We start from the raw sequence: 19,420 nt of genomic DNA on the forward strand, positions 1-19,420 counted from the left end.
ATATGTGACTGACATGTTTCTATCTATCTAATCTATGTGTGATACTCTATTCTTTCTGTTCTAAATTGTCGGGTACCGGTGTATGCCGCTGCTGAATTGCCGGCTTTTCATGTTTCACTGTGAACACTGTTCCCATCGATTTGGGCAACCACTGTAATGCCACAACCACCATGGCTGTGGCACTGCAGTGAGTGGCAGACAATCCCTGCATGATTGGTGCTCTAAATAGCGCCAGACATGCAGGACATGCTTTTGGTGCACGAACAGTTATCGAACATAACCTCGAACACCCGAATTTTTTGCAAATCGTTCGCGTTTGTCGAACGACTCGAACACCACCCAAAACAGCTCGAAATTGAGATTGGCGAACAGTTCTAGTCGAACACCGCTCATCTCTATTGGGGACACTTTCAAAGTTTTCCCAATTTTTCGGACTGACTGACCTTTATTTCTAAAAGTAATGATGGCCACTCGTTTTTCTTTACTTAGCTGCTTTTTTCTTGCCATAATACAAATTCTAACAGTCTATTCAGTAGGACTATCAACTGTTTATCCTCGGACGCAAGGTTTGAATGTCAAGCAGAAGACTTGAGGGAGAGATTTCTCTCGCGTAGTTATAGTAATAGATCCATCAATAGGGGATATAATCGAGCTAAACAGACTCCAAGATCTGGCCTTTTAAATAAGGCCTTTAGAGGTAAACAAAGGGACAATAATATAAGGTTCATCTCCACGTACAACTCTCAATGGAATATTATGCGTCATATTCTGGAGCGACATTGGAGCATTTTGAGGACTGACTCCACATTCGCCATGACCCTTCCAGACAGACCACAGTTAACTGCAAGGAGAAACAAGAGTATCCGAGATAGACTGGTGAGGAGCCATTACGTGGCTGAGACAGTCCCCTTGTTCGGATCTAGGGGCCTGAGGTGGGACTTTTTTCCATGCGGCCACTGTCTGGCATGCAGGAATATGATAAGGGCTTTCGATTTTTGGTCTTCCTTTGGCAAACAGCAATTTCAAATTACCCATCATATTTCATGTAGTTCCATGCATATAATTTATTATGCTACTTGCGCCTGCAATCTTATTTATGTAGGCCTCACCTCTCGCGAACTAAGAATCCGAACAAGGGAACATGTACGTGATATCATAGCGGCCAGGGAGGCCCTGGATCCCTCTGGGTTAAAAACAATACCGAGGCATTTTAGACTAGTTCATGGCTGTGATCCATTATCGTTTAAGGTACGGGGCATTGATAGGTTGCGCTGTGGCATCAGGGGAGGTGACTTACAACGTCTTTTAGCCCAAATGGAATGTCGCTGGATTGAGACCTTGGACATGGTGACTCCAAAAGGATTGAATGAGAAACTGAGTTTCTCCTCCTTCTTATAGGGTCTTTTCCTCCATGCTTTTTGTTTTAATTTTATTCCTTATAATATTTTAATTTTGGGGTTTTTTCTGCTTGTGTTTTAGATATTTGCTCCATATGACGTGCAATAGCTTTACTCATCATGTTTCTGATCTATGTCCACTTGTTCTTGTCGTGAATCGTTGCTGATGCCTCATCTAATTAAAAAGGAATTTTCCTTAGACACCAGTGCTAATTAGCATGGTGAATTTTTAAAGGTATGTTTATGATTGTAAGTGTATTATCTAATAAAATGATGACTTTATATTATTGTTATGAGTTATTCTGGCTTTATTTGACTCAGAATGGTGCTTTGTAGGTTCTGATAATTGGGAGTCTTTGGGTCTAATTATGATGTAGCTTGTTCGGGATTTCTTTGTTATTTCCCCACTGTACATTGAAAAGATTTTTCTGTTACAAAAAAATCCTGCCACATGCGTAGATGCTTATGTAGTGACATCACTTTTCTTCTTCTAAAGGTAAATGAAGAGGTAAACGGAGTGAAAATTTTAAACATTTGGGGTGGTGATATACAATAAAATGTTATATTGTGGTATAGTGAGTATTTCGAACCCATAGATGCCTCACAGAATTTTAAAATTTTGAGACATGGAAATATGACATTTCAGTGGTAAAATTGCTGTAAATTTTTTAGGTACACAAGGGTTAATAGGTGAAACTGGACCCCATAATTTGTTGTGCAATTTCTCCCGAACCCGGCGATGCCCTATATGTTGTCAGAAATTGCTGTTAGGCCACACGTCAGGGCTGAGAAGGAAGGAGCGCTCTTTGGCTTTTGGAGCACAGATTTTTCTAGAATAGTTTGCGGGCGACATTTGCAGAGTTCCGAAAGTGTCAGAACAGCAGAAAAACCCCAAAAGTTACCATATTGTAGAAATTGCACCTTTCAATAAATTAATCTACCTCTGCAGTGACTATTTTGTAATATCTATGTTAGGCTTTTTTTCTGGAGAATTTCAAATATGCAAGTTTAGTGCCCATTAGTGTTGAGCCACCCCCGTAGTGTTCGAGTTCGGTTCGGTTCGTCGAACACCCGTGTGTTCGCCGAACTGTTCGTCGAACTGTTCGTCGAACACCTTCGAACACCGTTAAAACCAATGGCAGGCACAAAAACACATAGAAACACATAGAAAACACCTTCAAAGGTGTCCAAAAGCTGACAAACTGCTCAGAAGACACAACTAACACATGGAAAAGTGACAAGTACATATAGTCATGCGAAAAGAAAAGAGGTGGAGGAGTAAAAGGAGGGGGAGACACAGATATAGGCATGTCATGCCCTTCTAAAATCCAAAAAGTGAGAAGCCGACACGTTCAGTCCGCTCCTGCCCGTGCCACCTCCGTGTCGCCGTGTTTGTGCCAGAGCCGCGGTGAACCCTGACAGCCAGCCCCCCTCTCCCAATACTGGTGCCTGTCCGCTGGTGGGTCGATCGAGCCCCCCTGTGGTGGAGGCAGCTCTAAGCTTTTTAATTTAAATTGTCTCTCTAATTTGAATGAATACACTTTAAATCCATTTACAAGGATCTATTGGAGGGCAAGTCTCATGCCAGCAGCCGCGTAATTCCAGCTCCAGTAGCGTCCACTAAAGCTGCTGCAGTTAAAAAGCTTTTATAAGGATCGAGCTCGGCTGTCCACCGCAAGGCATCCTACTGCCAGTGCCAGCCCCTATGCCTTGGGGTGCCTCCTGATGCTCTTCACTGAGTATCCTGTGGTCCCGAAGCATTTCCTTTGAAAAAATTAAGTGTCCAAACTACAGGTGGTGTAGCTTGCTTAACAGCCGGGATAATCCGCTGACTAGCAGACACTGCTACTAGGCACAAAGTATTTCCTGGGCTAGATGCAGTTAAAAATTTGTAATTAGATACTCTCGTTGGATGCTGAGAAAGCATTCCATAGAGTCTCCTGGCACGCCATATATGATTCTCTTAAAAAGCTTGGGGTAGGGGTCTAAGGGACGCTTTTATAGCCAAAATCACGGCCCTGTATCACAATACGTCACCTAGGCTGAAGATATATGGAACTGTAGCACCCTAAGGGCTTGGTTGCTACAGAGGTATTGCACCTCACCCAGAGGTGTGATATTTCACTCTCAGGTAAGGATGGAGTGTGGATCAGGACCCGACACCTGCATGCATTACACCACATTGCCGTGGGGCAGGGCGACCAATATGCCTCTGAGATGGGCACGACAGTCCCTGTCCCTGGCTGGAGTGGGGGGAGGGAACGCTGAGGAAGGGGAACCCTGTAGTGCAGGAGCAGGGAGGAAGCAGTTCCTGGGTGCATTGAGAAGGGAGTATAAAAGGTGAGCACCATCTTAGTTCAGTGCAGAGAAGTCTGAGCAGAAGTGGCAGGGAGCAGGGGCTCTGCATGAGCTCTGCTCCGGAGGCGGGCCTAGTAACAGAGGCCCAGGCCTGGAAGAGGGAGAAGGAAGGAAGAGGAGCGGAGAAGGCTCCAGGAACGAGGAATGAAGGGATCCCAGGGGTGCGGACGGGCGAGTCGCCACCGCACGCCAGAATCCACCTGTGTGGAGGGGTCAGGCCAAAGGAGGAGACCGGTCCCCGAAACTAGTGGAGGCAGGAAACGACCCTCAGCTAGAAACCGGAGGCTGTGATATTTTATGTGGCGCAGCCCCTCGCTACACCCGCTAGGAAGGCACCACATAGGGTCAGGGAAACTGGCGCCAAGTTTACCAAGAGGAGGCCCGAGGCAGCCGGACAGAAGGGTTGGTAAGAAAGGCCAGACAAAGGACACACAAAGGGGGTCCTGTGAAGTGCTCCAAAGTTATCTGGGAGTTGTCTGAGCCCCTCACCTGGTGAGCACAGTACGACGTGGGCAGCCGTTACCTGCAGACGTGGTCTGGATAATAAGAACTGTGAGTAAAGGCCCTGGACTGCATCATTGACTCCGTGTCGTTACTGCTGCTGCCCTGCACCATCACCCCCATCCTCCGCATACACTGCCCTGAGGCTATACTCCTCCCGTGGGGAGATATGCTACGCTCTGCTGCATCCACAACACCAGCCTCAGCGGTCTGCCCTGCAGCGGCGGTTCACTCTGACCGCAATCCACGGGTGGCGTAGTCGGAAATTTAAACATCAAAACCACATAAATAGTTCCGCCACTGGTTTGAACACCCTGAGCCATGGAACAGGGTCGCCGCCACGAAGACTACAACCACCAGCATCCACCAAAAAGGGTCCGGCTCCGGGTGTCCCAAGGCCCAGGGGGTGCATCAGAACATTTTCATCACCTTTCACAATCACCAATGGGACAAGGCAGGGATGTCCTCTGTCCCCTCTCTTATACATCCTAGTGATGGAGTACCTGCTCTCATCAATTCGCCATAACCCCAATATTAGGTGGATTGAGGTGGGAGGCACCGAGTACAAGTGCTCTCTCTTTGCTGATGATGTCCTAGTATATATCACTCAATCACATATATCCATCCATGCTGTTATGGCTGAAATAGATCACTTTGTTACATGGTCAAATTTTAAAATAAATGCAGCGAAGTCTGAGGCCCTCGATGTCTCCCTCCCCAAATCCATATAGGATTCCATCCAGTCCAACTTTCCCTTTGCCTGGCCCTCACAGGGTATCAAATACTTAGGAATTCCTATTCATAGAGACCTCTCCCATCTATGTTATCTTAATTTTGGGCCCTTTATTGAACAACTCCATACAGACCACGGTTGGCAAGTTAGATCTGTAAGATACACTACGTGAACCACTGGTGTTTTGTGGAAAAGCACATGTACACTGTGTTCCAAATTATTATGCAAAAAGTGTTTAGGAGTGATAAGGGAAGAATTTGTTTGTTTGTCAGTTAAACTCATTGATGGTGATGTGTGTCAGGGCTCTTTATATCACTGTAAGCAATTGCAGACACCTGTGCTAATTAGTTTGGCAGGTGTGTCCAATGAAAGGCAAGACTACTTAAGAAGGCTGTCTCACATTATTAAGCAGCCTACATTTTCTGCCAAAATGGGAAAGAAAAAGGATGTGTCGGCTGCTGAGAAGCAACAAATTGTGGAGTGTTTAGCTCAAGGCATGACTACAATCAACATTGTGCGATGATCAGGATGAAGTGTCTTGGCAATCAAGAAGTATGTAGCTGATTCACAGTACACACGTGTGCGTGCTGTTAAGGGCAAATTGAGGACTCTTTCCTACAGGCAATTATGTCAGGTTAAAAGAGCAGCGGCAAAAAAGCCTTGTCATAGCAGCAGACAAGTTTTTGAAGCTGCTGGTGCCTCCAACGTCCCCCGAACAAAAAGATGCAGTGTCCTTCAGAGGTTTGCAGCTGTGCATACGCCATCCTGTCGACCTCCTCTATCCACTTCACACAAGCAGAAACGTCACCAGTGGGCCAAACATTACATGAAGACTGATTTCAAAACTGTTTTGTTCACGGATGAGTGCCGTGCAGCGCTCGATGGTCCAGATGGATGGAGTGGAGGATGGCTGGTTGATGGACACCCCACGCAAACACGGCTACAGCGCCAACAAGGAGGAGGTGGAGTAATGTTTTGGGCTGGAATCATGGGGAGAGAGATTGTCGGCCCCTTTAGGATCCCTGAAGGCGCTAAAGATGAACTCCATAATGTATGTGGATTTTCTCAAACAGCACTTCCTGCCATGGTTCAAGAAGAAGAACCGTGTATTTCACAGCAAGATCATTTTTTTGCATGATAATGCATGATCTCATGCTGCACATAAAACATCTGCATCTCTGGCTGATATGGGCATAAAAGGGGACAAACTTATGGTGTGACCCCCATGCTCCCCTGACCTCTACCCCATTCAGAACCTTTGGAGCATCATCAAAATGAGTGTCTATGATGGCGGGAGGCAGTTCACATCTAAGCAACAGCTCTGGGAGGGTATTCTGTCCTCATGCAAAACAATTGAAGCAGAAACCATCCAAAACCTGACAAATTCAATGGACGAGAGAGTTCAGAAGCTCCTTTCGAACAAGGGGTCCTATGTGAAAATGTAACATCACCTAGAATAAAGTTTTGAGTTGAAAACTGTTTGATTTCAGTTTCTAATAACCTGCTAATGCTTATAATTTCAAAAATGACCATTTTTTTGGTCTTTATTAAAATGAAAAGGTTGATCGAAAAGTTTGGGGGATCTAAGAGTGTGGCAACCCAGTAGTCATGATTACTTCGAATTCTGACAATATGAGGGTCATGTTGCAGGTAGTGCAGCAAGAAGGCACTTATGTGTCTTGCGCATCTCGGAGCCCCAAAATAATTTTCCGGGCTAGATGCAGCTAAAAATTATTATTAATTTTAAATCTGGTGGAGCTTAGTATAGATGGCCTAATAGGATCAGTGCTGCACACTGCTACAAAGCCCAAATTATTTTCCAGTCAATATACAGATAAACATGATTAGTAATTTTAAATCTGGTGGAGCTTATTATAGATGGCCGAATAGAATCAGTGCTGCACACTGCTACAAAGCCCAAATTATTTTCCAGCCAAGATACACATAAACAAGATTAGTAATTTGAAAGCTTAAAACGGTTGGTAGGGTGATTTTAACCAATCATCAAGCTTTTACTCTCCCCAGGATGACACAGGGGTAGAAAAGTCGTTTCGGATCCATGATTTGTTCATATTTATGAACGTGAGTCTGTCTACATTATCAGTGGAGAGCCGCGTGCGCTTATCTGTCAGCACACCACCAGCAGCGCTGAACACACGTTCAAACAGAACGCTGGCTGTGGGGCATGACAAGATCTCCAAGGCGTAAGTGGCTAGCTCCGGCCATTTATCCAGATTGGAAGCCCAAAAAGAGCAAGGGTCCAGTGACACAGTCATGGCTTCAATGTTTACTTGGAGATACTCCTGTACCATCGTCTCTAGGCGTTGACTATGTGTCAGACTTCTTGTCTCCTGTGGCCTTGCAAAGGATGGGCTAAAAAAGTGGTGAAATGTTTCCGCAAAATTGATGTTACCAGCAGATACTGTGGTTCTGTTACGGTTTGAGTGCTGAACACTTGACGGTCCCACGGTTGGCAAGTTGGAACTGTGATATTCACTACGTGCACCACTGGTGTTTTGTGGAAAAGCACATGTAAGATTCTGCAACAGTCTCTGCTGATACTCCTGCATGCGTGCATCCCTTTCTATGGCAGGAATAATTTATGCAAATTTACTTTTGTACCGGGGATCTAACAGTGTGGCAACCGAGTAGTCAGGATTATTTCTAATTCTCACAATTCGAGGGTCATGTTACAGGTAGTGCAGCAAGAAGGCACTCATGTGTGTTGCACATCCAGGAGCACCAAGTCCCTGTTGTGTTGGTGGCGAGGTAACAATCATGCTTCCTTCCTCTGTCCTCTCCCCCCAACCTCGCACAACAAAAATGTGATCAAGGTCTCCCTCATCTGATGAGTCTTCCATCAGTTCGTCCTCCACTTCTTCCTGGGCTCCTGCACCTTCCTCACTAGTTTGGCTGCTACCATGCACCCTGGTAAAACCATCTCCCCCACCCTCACATGCCTGCCGCCTTGGTGCTGCCGACCGTCTGGACCTTGCAGATGTTAGCCCTTCCGCATACAACTCATCCTCCTCTACTTCCTCCACCTCCTCTTGTGCCACCACCTGACTCCGAATTCTGTTTAACATGTGCTCCAGCATGTAAATCAATGGAATAGTCATGCTGATAATGGCATCGTCAGCACTAAACATCTTCGTCGCCATTTCAAAACTGTGCAGAAGGGTGCATAGGTCCCTGATCTGAGACCACTCCTCCAGCGTGATTTGCCCCACCTCTGGATCTCGTTGGCCCAGGCTATACGTCAGAACGTATTGCACCAGGGCTTGTCGGTGCTGCCACAGTCTCTGCAACATGTGCAGAGTTGAATTCCACCGGGTAGGCACATCGCATTTTAGCCGGTGAAGTGGCAGGCCCAACGACTTCTGTAGAGATGTAAGTCGCTGAGCTGCGGGATGCGAACGGCGGAAGTGAGCACACAGCGACCGTGCCCTCTGCAGAAGGCCATCTAGTCTGGGATAGTGGGCTAAAAATTGCTGGACAACCAGGTTCAACACGTGAGCCATACAAGGCACGTGTGTGACATTTCCCCGGTGAAGGGCCGCACCCAGGTTTGCAGCATTGTCGCACGCGGCCTTCCCTGGTTTCAGGTCCAGTGGAGACAACCATTCATGAAATTGGTTCTCCAGAGCTGACCACAACTCCTCAGCTGTGTGACTCATTTCCCAGACATTTCAAAGTAAAAACCACCTGATGACGTTGAGCCCTACTGCCAGCATAGTAAGGAGGTGTGCAGGATCCCTTCTGCGCAGTTAGAAAGCTTGTGGCATGACCATATAGGCTTTGGGTGCAGGTGGAAGACCGAGAGGAGGTTGAGGAGGCAGAAGCAGTAGAGTAACTTTGACATAAAGAGGACTGACGCACATCTCGTGGGGACGGCAAGACTTGGACAGCAGCCCCTTGTCCTGCTGTCACCATAGTTACCCAGTGCCCAGTCAGCGACATGTAACGCCCCTGTCCATGCCTACTCGTCCAAGTGTCTGTGGTGAAATGCACCCTGTCACACACAGAGTTTCTCAAAGAAGCGGTGATGTTGTGTGCGACATGCTGGTGGAGCGCAGGCACACCTTTCTTTGAGAAGTAGTGCCGACTGGGCATCTGGTACTGGGGCACTGCGACGGACATAAGGTCTCGAAAATCCTCTGTGTCCAGCAGGCGGAAAGGCAGCATTTCTGTAGCCAAGAGCTTGCAGATGGTGAAATTCAACCTCTTAGCTTTCTCATGGCTAGGAGGAAATGGTCTTTTACTTGTCCACATCTGAGGGACCGAGGGCTGGCTATTGTGCTTAGACGGGGTTGATAAGGGTGTCCCCGGCATACTGCCGGTTTGTGAGGAAGATGCATGCGGACATGTTAGGTTGCCTTGATCCAAAGGTGGTGCTATCGATGACGGACAGCGCTCAACACCAGCTGGTGTTACCACCTCCAAAGAAAATGATGACCTACCAATCACGCTGGCTGTTGCGGGTAAAGAGGTGGCAGGTCTGTGCCCCAAAACTGGTGTGACTGCTGTCCCCCCAGTCACAGAGGATGAAGAGGCCGCGGATGCACAAGATATGGCAGACGGTGGTTGGCCCGGCCGGCTAGGCCGCATTGTAGCACACTGAGCTTCCCACTGCAACTTATGCTTCATGTCCATGTGCCGGTTCATGCATGAAGTACTCAAACTATGTATTTTTTGGCCTCTACTTAGCTTTTGCTGACAAATGTTACAGATAACATGAGTTGGGTCATCTTTCTTGATCTGAAAAAATGCCCAGGCTATGCAAGGCTTAGCACCCATGCGACCTGAAGAGCCACCACGACTTGTGGTGAGAGGCAGAGTTGTGTTTGAGGATGCAGTTGTTGACGTGCTTCCAGTACTACGTCTCTGTCCAGGAAGACGCAACCTGACCTCGTCGTCACTAGCATCTTCCTCCACCTCCTCTGCTGACCTCATCTCTTGGCTGACTGTGGGTTGACAGTAAGTGGGATCTCCAACCTCATCATCATCACCCTGTGTGTTATCACACCCGTCGTCCTCAGAGCCAACCTGTTCCTGCCCTGACAAAAAACTAAAGTTGTCGCTCCAATCAGGTATTTGAGTCTCATCATCGTCTTCCTCATTGTCTCCACCAACAGGAGTTACAGTTTGGGAATGAGGGTCTACATTATGGTCAGAACCTTCTGCGTCTGGTCCTGGATCCGACTCATAAAGATTCTGGGCATCAGTGCAGATCATTTCTTCGTCTGGATTCACAGAAGCGCTGGAGTCGACCTCTGATTCCCAGGCTATAGTATGAGTAAACAGCTCTGCAGACTCAACCATCTGTTCTACCTCATACTCAGACGGGCAGCTGGAGATTTGGGAGCTGTGAGGAAGCAAGTGCGATTGGGGTGACACCTTTGAGGACTGGAGTATTTGTGATGTTGAAGTTGATGTGGAGGAGAGCCCACTTAAAGGAGCACTTGATATCCGTTGAAGCACCTGCTGTTTTTGTGCCTCATCTGGAATTTGTAGCGATTGGCGTGGCCGTAAGAAAGGGAACTTATCACATTGTCCGCTAAAAGAAGTAGACATTTTAGTTTGGCTGGAAGATGGTCTTTCTTCTGCAGATGTTACTGTTGCTTTAACACCTACCCCACGGACACAACCTTTTTTCCCCTTCCCAACACGCCTATTCCCCTTTCCACCAGCAGCAGGCCTTTTTCCACTCATTTTGGTGGTTAACTAATTCACAACTCTGGAGTTGTTTGCACAAAAAAACAATGGATGGGAACCGAGCAGAGCTGAGCGGCCAAACTGTGGTATTAGGACAAAACTATTGGCTGGGTTTGATGCAGAAAAAAATTATATTCAATTTGCAACCTGATGGAGGTCAGTATAGATGGACTAATAGAACAAGTCCCACACACAGCTAGAAGCCCAAATATTTTTTCAGAGGTAGATGCAGAAAAAAAATTGTATTCAGTTTGCAACCTGATGGAGGTCAGTATAGATGGACTAATAGAGAAAGTCCCACACACTGCTAGAAGGCCAAATATTTTTTCAGAGCTAGATGCAGACAAAAAATTATTTTTAATTTGCAACCTGATGGAGGTCAGTATAGATGGACTAATAGAACAAGTCCCACACACTGCTAGAAGGCCAAATATTTTTTCAGAGCTAGATGCAGAAAAAAATTATATTCAGTTTGCAACCTGATGGAGGTCAGTATAGATGGACTAATAGAACAAGTCCCACACACTGCTAGAAGCCCAAATATTTTTTCAGAGCTAGATGCAGAAAAAAATTATACTCAATTTGCAATCTGATGGAGGTCAGTATAGATGGACTAATAGAATGATGCTATGCCCAAAAGATTTTACTTCACTAGGTGCAGTAAAAAAATTGGTATTCTATACACAGGTGGTATATCTTGCAACACAGATAGGCTACTCCACTGACTAACACACTCTGCAATAGGCCAAAAAGGATTAGCTTTGCTAGATTCAGCCAAATGCTGTGAAAAAAACTTGCACAGCACTAGCACAGACCTGCCTGACAAAAACTGATAGGAACTGATGTAACCTAGTCCTGAAAAGGCCTGCAATTACAATTAGTCTTTACTCCCACAATCTATCTATTTAAGAGCACAGACCTGCCATCTAACACGCAGCTGCAACAGTGAGAAAATGGTGGCGACGGGGAAAATGGCTTGGTCTTATAGGGCAAGGACATGTGACATACACTGCCAATGACACATGCCCTATCTTGTGTGAAAAAAAGCACTTCACTCCGTGTGTGCGCTGCTGATGGGCTGACAGATTGCACCTCCCCACTGTAAATGCGGGAAAGAGAAAAAAAATGGAGATCTTCATTATTCCTGCAGAGATCCATCCCCTGCCCCTCCCCCCACCCCGCTGTACACTCAAACTGCGTATTAACATTAATTTTCATCATTACTGAGAAAAAATCCAGTTATGATTTTGAGCACAAACAGTTATCGAACATAACCTCGAACAGCCGAATTTTTCTCAAATCGTTCGTGTTCGCCGAACGGCTCGAACACCGCCCAAAACAGCTCGAATTTGAGATTGGCGAACAGTTCGAGTCGAACAACGCTCATCTCTAGTGCCCATACATTGTGCCCATATACAGTGTACAGCCTCAATGTATTGTAGCGACCCTATACATTGCGCCCAGGTTGTGCTTCTGGTGATATGCAACCCGTAAATTGTTAAGTGCGCTCTCCCCACTACAATAATGCCAAACATGTGGTCAGAATTCACTGGATTTAATTTGAGGGGTCGAGAGTAGAGATGAGCGTTGTTCTACTCGAACTGTTCGCCAATCTCAAATTCGAGCTGTTTTGGGCGGTGTTCGAGCCGGTCGGCGAACACGAACAATTTGAGAAAAATTCGGCTGTTCGAGGTTATGTTCGATAACTGTTCGTGCACCAAAATCATAACTGGATTTTTTCTCAGTAATGATGAAAATTAATGTTAATACGCAGTTTGAGTGTACAGCGGGGCGGGGGGAGGGGCAGGGGATGGATCTCTGCAGGAACAATGAAGATCTCCATTTTTTTTTCTCTTTCCCGCATTTGCAGTGGGGAGGTGCAATCTGTCAGCCTATCAGCAGCGCACACACGGAGCGAAGTGCTTTTTTTCACACAAGCAAGGGCATGTGTGATTTGCAGTGTATGTCACATGTCCTTGCCCTATAAGACCAAGCCATTTTCCCCGTCGCCACCATTTTCTCACTGCTGCAGCTGCGTGTTAGACGGCACCGCTGTTGCTGTGTGTGCTATACCTTGTTAATTTCAAGCCAATTTTCGCACAAATATACAGATAGCTTGGGAGTAGGGAATAGTTGTGATTGCAGTCCTTTTAAGGACTAGGTTACAGCATTTCCTACGACTTTTATCAGGCAGGTCTGTGCTCTTAAATAAATAGATTGTGGGAGTAAAGACTAATTGTAATTGGAGTCCTTTTCAGGACTAGGTTACATCAGTTCCTATCAGTTTTTGCCAGGCAGGTCTGTGCCAGTGCTGTGCAAGTTTTTTTCACAGCATTTGGCTGAATCTAGCAAAGCTAATCCTTTTTGGCCTATTGCAGAGTGTGTTAGTCAGTGGAGTAGCCTATCTGTGTTGCAAGATATACCACCTGTGTATAGAATACCAATTTTTTTACTGCACCTAGTGAAGTAAAATCTTTTGGGCATAGCATCATTCTATTAGTCCATCTATACTGACCTCCATCAGGTTGCAAACTGAATATAATTTTTTTCTGCATCTAGCTCTGAAAAAATATTTGGGCTTCTAGCAGTGTGTGGGACTTGGTCTATTAGTCCATCTATACTGACCTCCATCAGGTTGCAAATTAAAAATAATTTTTTTCTTCATTTATCTCTGAAAAAATATTTGGGCTTCTAGCAGCGTGTGGGACTTGTTCTATTAGTCCATCTATACTGACCTCCATCAGGTTGCAAATTAAAAATAATTTTTTTCTGCATCTAGCTCTGAAAAAATATTTGGGCTTCTAGCAGTGTGTGGGACTTGGTCTATTAGTCCATCTATACTGACCTCCATCAGGTTGCAAATTAAAAATAATTTTTTTCTGCATCTAGCTCTGAAAAAATATTTGGGCTTCTAGCAGTGTGTGGGACTTGGTCTATTAGTCCATCTATACTGACCTCCATCAGGTTGCAAATTGAATAAAAAAATTTTCTGCATCTAGCTCTGAAAAAATATTTGGGCTTCTAGCGGTGTGTGGGACTTGGTCTATTAGTCCATCTATACTGACCTCCATCAGGTTGCAAATTAAAAATAATTTTTTTCTGCATCTAGCTCTGAAAAAATATTTGGGCTTCTAGCAGTGTGTGGGACTTGGTCTATTAGTCCATCTATACTGACCTCCATCAGGTTGCAAATTAAAAATAATTTTTTTCTTCATTTAGCTCTGAAAAAATATTTGGGCTTCTAGCAGTGTGTGGGACTTGTTCTATTAGTCCTTCTATACTGACGTCCACCAGGTTGCAAATTGAATATAATTTTTTTCTGCATCTAGCTCTGAAAAAATATTTGGGCTTCTAGCGGTGTGTGGGACTTGGTCTATTAGTCCATCTATACTGACCTCCATCAGGTTGCAAATTAAAAATAATTTTTTTCTGCATCTAGCTCTGAAAAAATATTTGGGCTTCTAGCAGTGTGTGGGACTTGGTCTATTAGTCCATCTATACTGACCTCCATCAGGTTGCAAATTAAAAATAATTTTTCTCTGCATCTAGCTCTGAAAAAATATTTGGGCTTCTAGCAGTGTGTGGGACTTGGTCTATTAGTCCATCTATACTGACCTCCATCAGGTTGCAAATTAAAAATAATTTTTTTCTTCATTTAGCTCTGAAAAAATATTTGGGCTTCTAGCGGTGTGTGGGACTTGGTCTATTAGTCCATCTATACTGACCTCCATCAGGTTGCAAATTAAAAATAATTTTTTTCTACATCTAGCTCTGAAAAAATATTTGGGCTTCTAGCAGTGTGTGGGACTTGGTCTATTAGTCCATCTATACTGACCTCCATCAGGTTGCAAATTGAATAAAAAAATTTTCTGCATCTAGCTCTGAAAAAATATTTGGGCTTCTAGCGGTGTGTGGGACTTGGTCTATTAGTCCATCTATACTGACCTCCATCAGGTTGCAAATTAAAAATAATTTTTTTCTGCATCTAACCCAGCCAATAGTTTTGGCCTAATACCACAGTTTGGCCACTCAGCTCTGCTCGGTTACCATCCATTGTTTTTTTGTGCAAACAACTCCAGAGTTGTGAATTAGTTAACCACCAAAATGAGTGGAAAAAGGCCTGCTGCTGGTGGAAAGGGGAATAGGCGTGTTGGGAAGGGGAAAAAAGGTTGTGTCCGTGGGGTAGGTGCAGAAGAAAGACCATCTTCCAGCCAAACTAAAATGTCTACTTCTTTTAGCGGACAATGTGATAAGATCCCTTTCTTACGGCCACGCCAATCGCTACAAATTCCAGATGAGGCACAAAAACAGCAGGTGCTTCAACGGATATCAAGTGCTCCTTTAAGTGGGCTCTCCTCCACATCAACTTCAACATCACAAATACTCCAGTCCTCAAAGGTGTCACCCAAATCGCACTTGCTTCCTCACAGCTCCCAAATCTCCAGCTGCCCGTCTGAGTATGAGGTAGAACAGATGGTTGAGTCTGCAGAGCTGTTTACTCATACTATAGCCTGGGAATCAGAGGTCGACTCCAGCGCTTCTGTGAATCCAGACGAGGAAATGATCTGCACTGATGCCCAGAATCTTTATGAGTCGGATCCAGGACCAGACGCAGAAGGTTCTGACCATAATGTAGACCCTCATTCCCAAACTGTAACTCCTGTTGGTGGAGACAATGAGGAAGACGATGATAAAACTCAAATACCTGATTGGAGCGACAACTTTAGTTTTTTGTCAGGGCAGGAACAGGTTGGCTCTGAGGACGACGGGTGTGATAACGCACAGGGTGATGATGATGAGGTCGGAGATCCCACTTACTGTCAACCCACAGTCAGCCAAGAGATGAGGTCAGCAGAGGAGGTGGAGGAAGATGCTAGTGACGACGAGGTCAGGTTGCGCCTTCCTGGACAGAGACGTAGTACTGGAAGCACGTCAACAACTGCATCCTCAAACACAACTCTGCCTCTCACCACAAGTCGTGGTGGCTCTTCAGGTCGCATGGGTGCTAAGCCTTGCATAGCCTGGGCATTTTTTCAGATCGATAAAGATGACCCAACTCATGTTATCTGTAACATTTGTCAGCAAAAGCTAAGTAGAGGCCAAAAAATACATAGTTTGAGTACTTCATGCATGAACCGGCACATGGACATGAAGCATAAGTTGCAGTGGGAAGCTCAGTGTGCTACAATGCGGTCTAGCCGGCCGGGCCAACCACCGTCTGCCATATCTTGTGCATCCGCGGCCTCTTCATCCTCTGTGAATGGGGGGACAGCAGTCACACCTGTTTTGGGGCGCAGACCTGCCACCTCTTTACCCGCAACAGCCAGCGTGATTGGCAGGTCATCATTTTCTTTGGAGGTGGTAACACCAGCTGGTCTTGAGCGCTGTCCGACATCGATAGCACCACCTTTGGATCAAGGCAACCTAACATGTCCGCCTGCATCTTCCTCACAGACCGGCAGTTTGCCGGGGACACCCTTATCAACCCCGTCTAAGCACAATAGCCAGCCCTCGGTCCCTCAGATGTGGACAAGTAAAAGACCATTTCCTCCTAGCCATGAGAAAGCTAAGAGGTTGAATTTCACCATCTGTAAGCTCTTGGCTACAGAAATGCTGCCTTTCCGCCTGGTGGACACAGAGGATTTTCGAGACCTTATGTCCATCGCAGTGCCCCAGTACCAGATGCCCAGTCGGCACTACTTCTCAAAGAAAGGTGTGCCTGCGCTCCACCAGCATGTCGCACACAACATCACCGCTTCTTTGAGAAACTCTGTGTGTGACAGGGTGCATTTCACCACAGACACTTGGACGAGTAGGCATGGACAGGGGCGTTACATGTCGCTGACTGGGCACTGGGTAACTATGGTGACAGCAGGACAAGGGGCTGCTGTCCAAGTCTTGCCGTCCCCACGAGATGTGCGTCAGTCCTCTTTATGTCAAAGTTCCTCTACTGCTTCTGCCTCCTCAACCTCCTCTCGGTCTTCCACCTGCACCCAAAGCCTATATGGTCATGCCACAAGCTTTCTAACTGCGCAGAAGGGATCCTGCACACCTCCTTACTATGCTGGCAGTAGGGCTCAACGTCATCAGGTGGTTTTTACTTTGAAATGTCTGGGAAATGAGTCACACAGCTGAGGAGTTGTGGTCAGCTCTGGAGAACCAATTTCATGAATGGTTGTCTCCACTGGACCTGAAACCAGGGAAGGCCGTGTGCGACAATGCTGCAAACCTGGGTGCGGCCCTTCGCCGGGGCAATGTCACACACGTGCCTTGTATGGCTCACGTGTTGAACCTGGTTGTCCAGCAATTTTTAGCCCACTATCCCAGACTAGATGGCCTTCTGCAGAGGGCACGGTCGCTGTGTGCTCACTTCCGCCGTTCGCATCCCGCAGCTCAGCGACTTACATCTCTACAGAAGTCGTTGGGCCTGCCACTTCACCGGCTAAAATGCGATGTGCCTACCCGGTGGAATTCAACTCTGCACATGTTGCAGCGACTGTGGCAGCACCGACAAGCCCTGGTGCAATACGTTCTGACGTATAGCCTGGGCCAACGAGATTCAGAGGTGGGGCAAATCACGCTGGAGGAGTGGTCTCAGATCAGGGACCTATGCACCCTTCTGCACAGTTTTGAAATGGCGACGAAGATGTTTAGTGCTGACGATGCCATTATCAGCATGACTATTCCGGTGATTTACATGCTGGAGCACATGTTAAACAGAATTCGGAGTCAGGTGGTGGCACAAGAGGAGGTGGAGGAAGTAGAGGAGGAGGAGTAGTATGCGGAAGGGCTAACATCTGCAAGGTCCAGACGGTCGGCAGCACCAGGGCGGCAGGCATGTGAGGGTGGGGGAGATAATTTTACCAGGGCGCATGGTAGCAGCCAAACTAGTGAGGAAGGTGCAGGAGCCCAGGAAGAAGTGGAGGACGAACTGATGGAAGACTCATCAGATGAGGGAGACCTTGATCACATTTCTGTTGTGCGAGGTTGGGGGGAGAGGACAGAGGAAGGAAGCATGATTGTTACCTCGCCACCAACACAACAGGGACTTGGTGCTCCTGGATGCGCAACACACATGAGTGCCTTCTTGCTGCACTACCTGCAACATGACCCTCGAATTGTGAGAATTAGAAATAATCCTGACTACTGGGTTGCCACACTGTTAGATCCCCGGTACAAAAGTAAATTTGCAGAAATTATTCCTGCCATAGAAAGGGATGCACGCATGCAGGAGTATCAGCAGAGACTGTTGCAGAATCTTACATGTGCTTTTCCACAAAATACCAGTGGTGCACGTAGTGAATCTCACAGTTCCAACTTGCCAACCGTGGGACCGTCAAGTGTTCAGCACTCAAACCGTAACAGAACCACAGTATCTGCTGGTAACATCAATTTTGCGCAATCATTTCACCACTTTTTTAGCCCATCCTTTGCAAGGCCACAGGAGACAAGAAGTCTGACACATAGTCAACGCCTAGAGACGATGGTACAGGAGTATCTCCAAGTAAACATTGAAGCCACGACTGTGTCACTGGACCCTTGCTCTTTTTGGGCTTCCAATCTGGATAAATGGCCGGAGCTAGCCACTTACGCCTTGGAGATCTTGTCATGCCCCGCAGCCAGCGTTCTGTCTGAACGTGTGTTCAGCGCTGCTGGTGGTGTGCTGACAGATAAGCGCACGCGGCTCTCCACTGATAATGTAGACAGACTCACGTTCATAAAGATGAACAAATCATGGATCCGAAACGACTTTTCTACCCCTGTGTCATCCTGGGGAGAGTAAAAGCTTGATGATTGGTTAAAATCACCCTACCAACCGTTTTAAGCTTTCAAATTACTAATCATGTTTATCTGTATCTTGACTGGAAAATAATTTGGGCTTTGTAGCAGTGTGCAGCACTGATCCTATTAGGCCATCTATAATAAGCTTCACCAGATTTAAAATTAAAAATAATTTTTAGCTGCATCTAGCCCGGAAAATAATTTTGGGGCTCCGAGATGCGCAAGACACATAAGTGCCTTCTTGCTGCACTACCTGCAGCATGACCCTCATATTGTCAGAATTCGAAGTAATCATGACTACTGGGTTGCCACACTCTTAGATCCCCCAAACTTTTCGATCAACCTTTTCATTTTAATAAAGACCAAAAAAATGGTCATTTTTGAAATTATAAGCATTAGCAGGTTGTTAGAAACTGAAATCAAACAGTTTTCAACTCAAAACTTTATTCTAGGTGATGTTACATTTTCACATAGGACCCCTTGTTCGAAAGGAGCTTCTGAACTCTCTCGTCCATTGAATTTGTCAGGTTTTGGATGGTTTCTGCTTCAATTGTTTTGCATGAGGACAGAATACCCTCCCAGAGCTGTTGCTTAGATGTGAACTGCCTCCCGCCATCATAGACACTCCTTTTAATGATGCTCCAAAGGTTCTGAATGGGGTAGAGGTCAGGGGAGCATGGGGGTCACACCATAAGTTTGTCCCCTTTTATGCCCATATCAGCCAGAGATGCAGATGTTTTATGTGCAGCCTGAGATGGTGCATTATCATGCAGAAAAATGATCTTGCTGTGAAATACACGGTTCTTCTTCTTGAACCATGGCAGGAAGTGCTGTTTGAGAAAATCCACATACATTATGGAGTTCATCTTTAGCGCCTTCAGGGATCCTAAAGGGGCCGACAATCTCTCTCCCCATGATTCCAGCCCAAAACATT

Source organism: Phyllobates terribilis, unplaced genomic scaffold (genome assembly GCF_046119375.1).
Source record: "Phyllobates terribilis strain yellow unplaced genomic scaffold, ASM4611937v1 Scaffold_9__5_contigs__length_417890890, whole genome shotgun sequence".
Lineage (NCBI taxonomy): Eukaryota > Metazoa > Chordata > Amphibia > Anura > Dendrobatidae > Phyllobates > Phyllobates terribilis.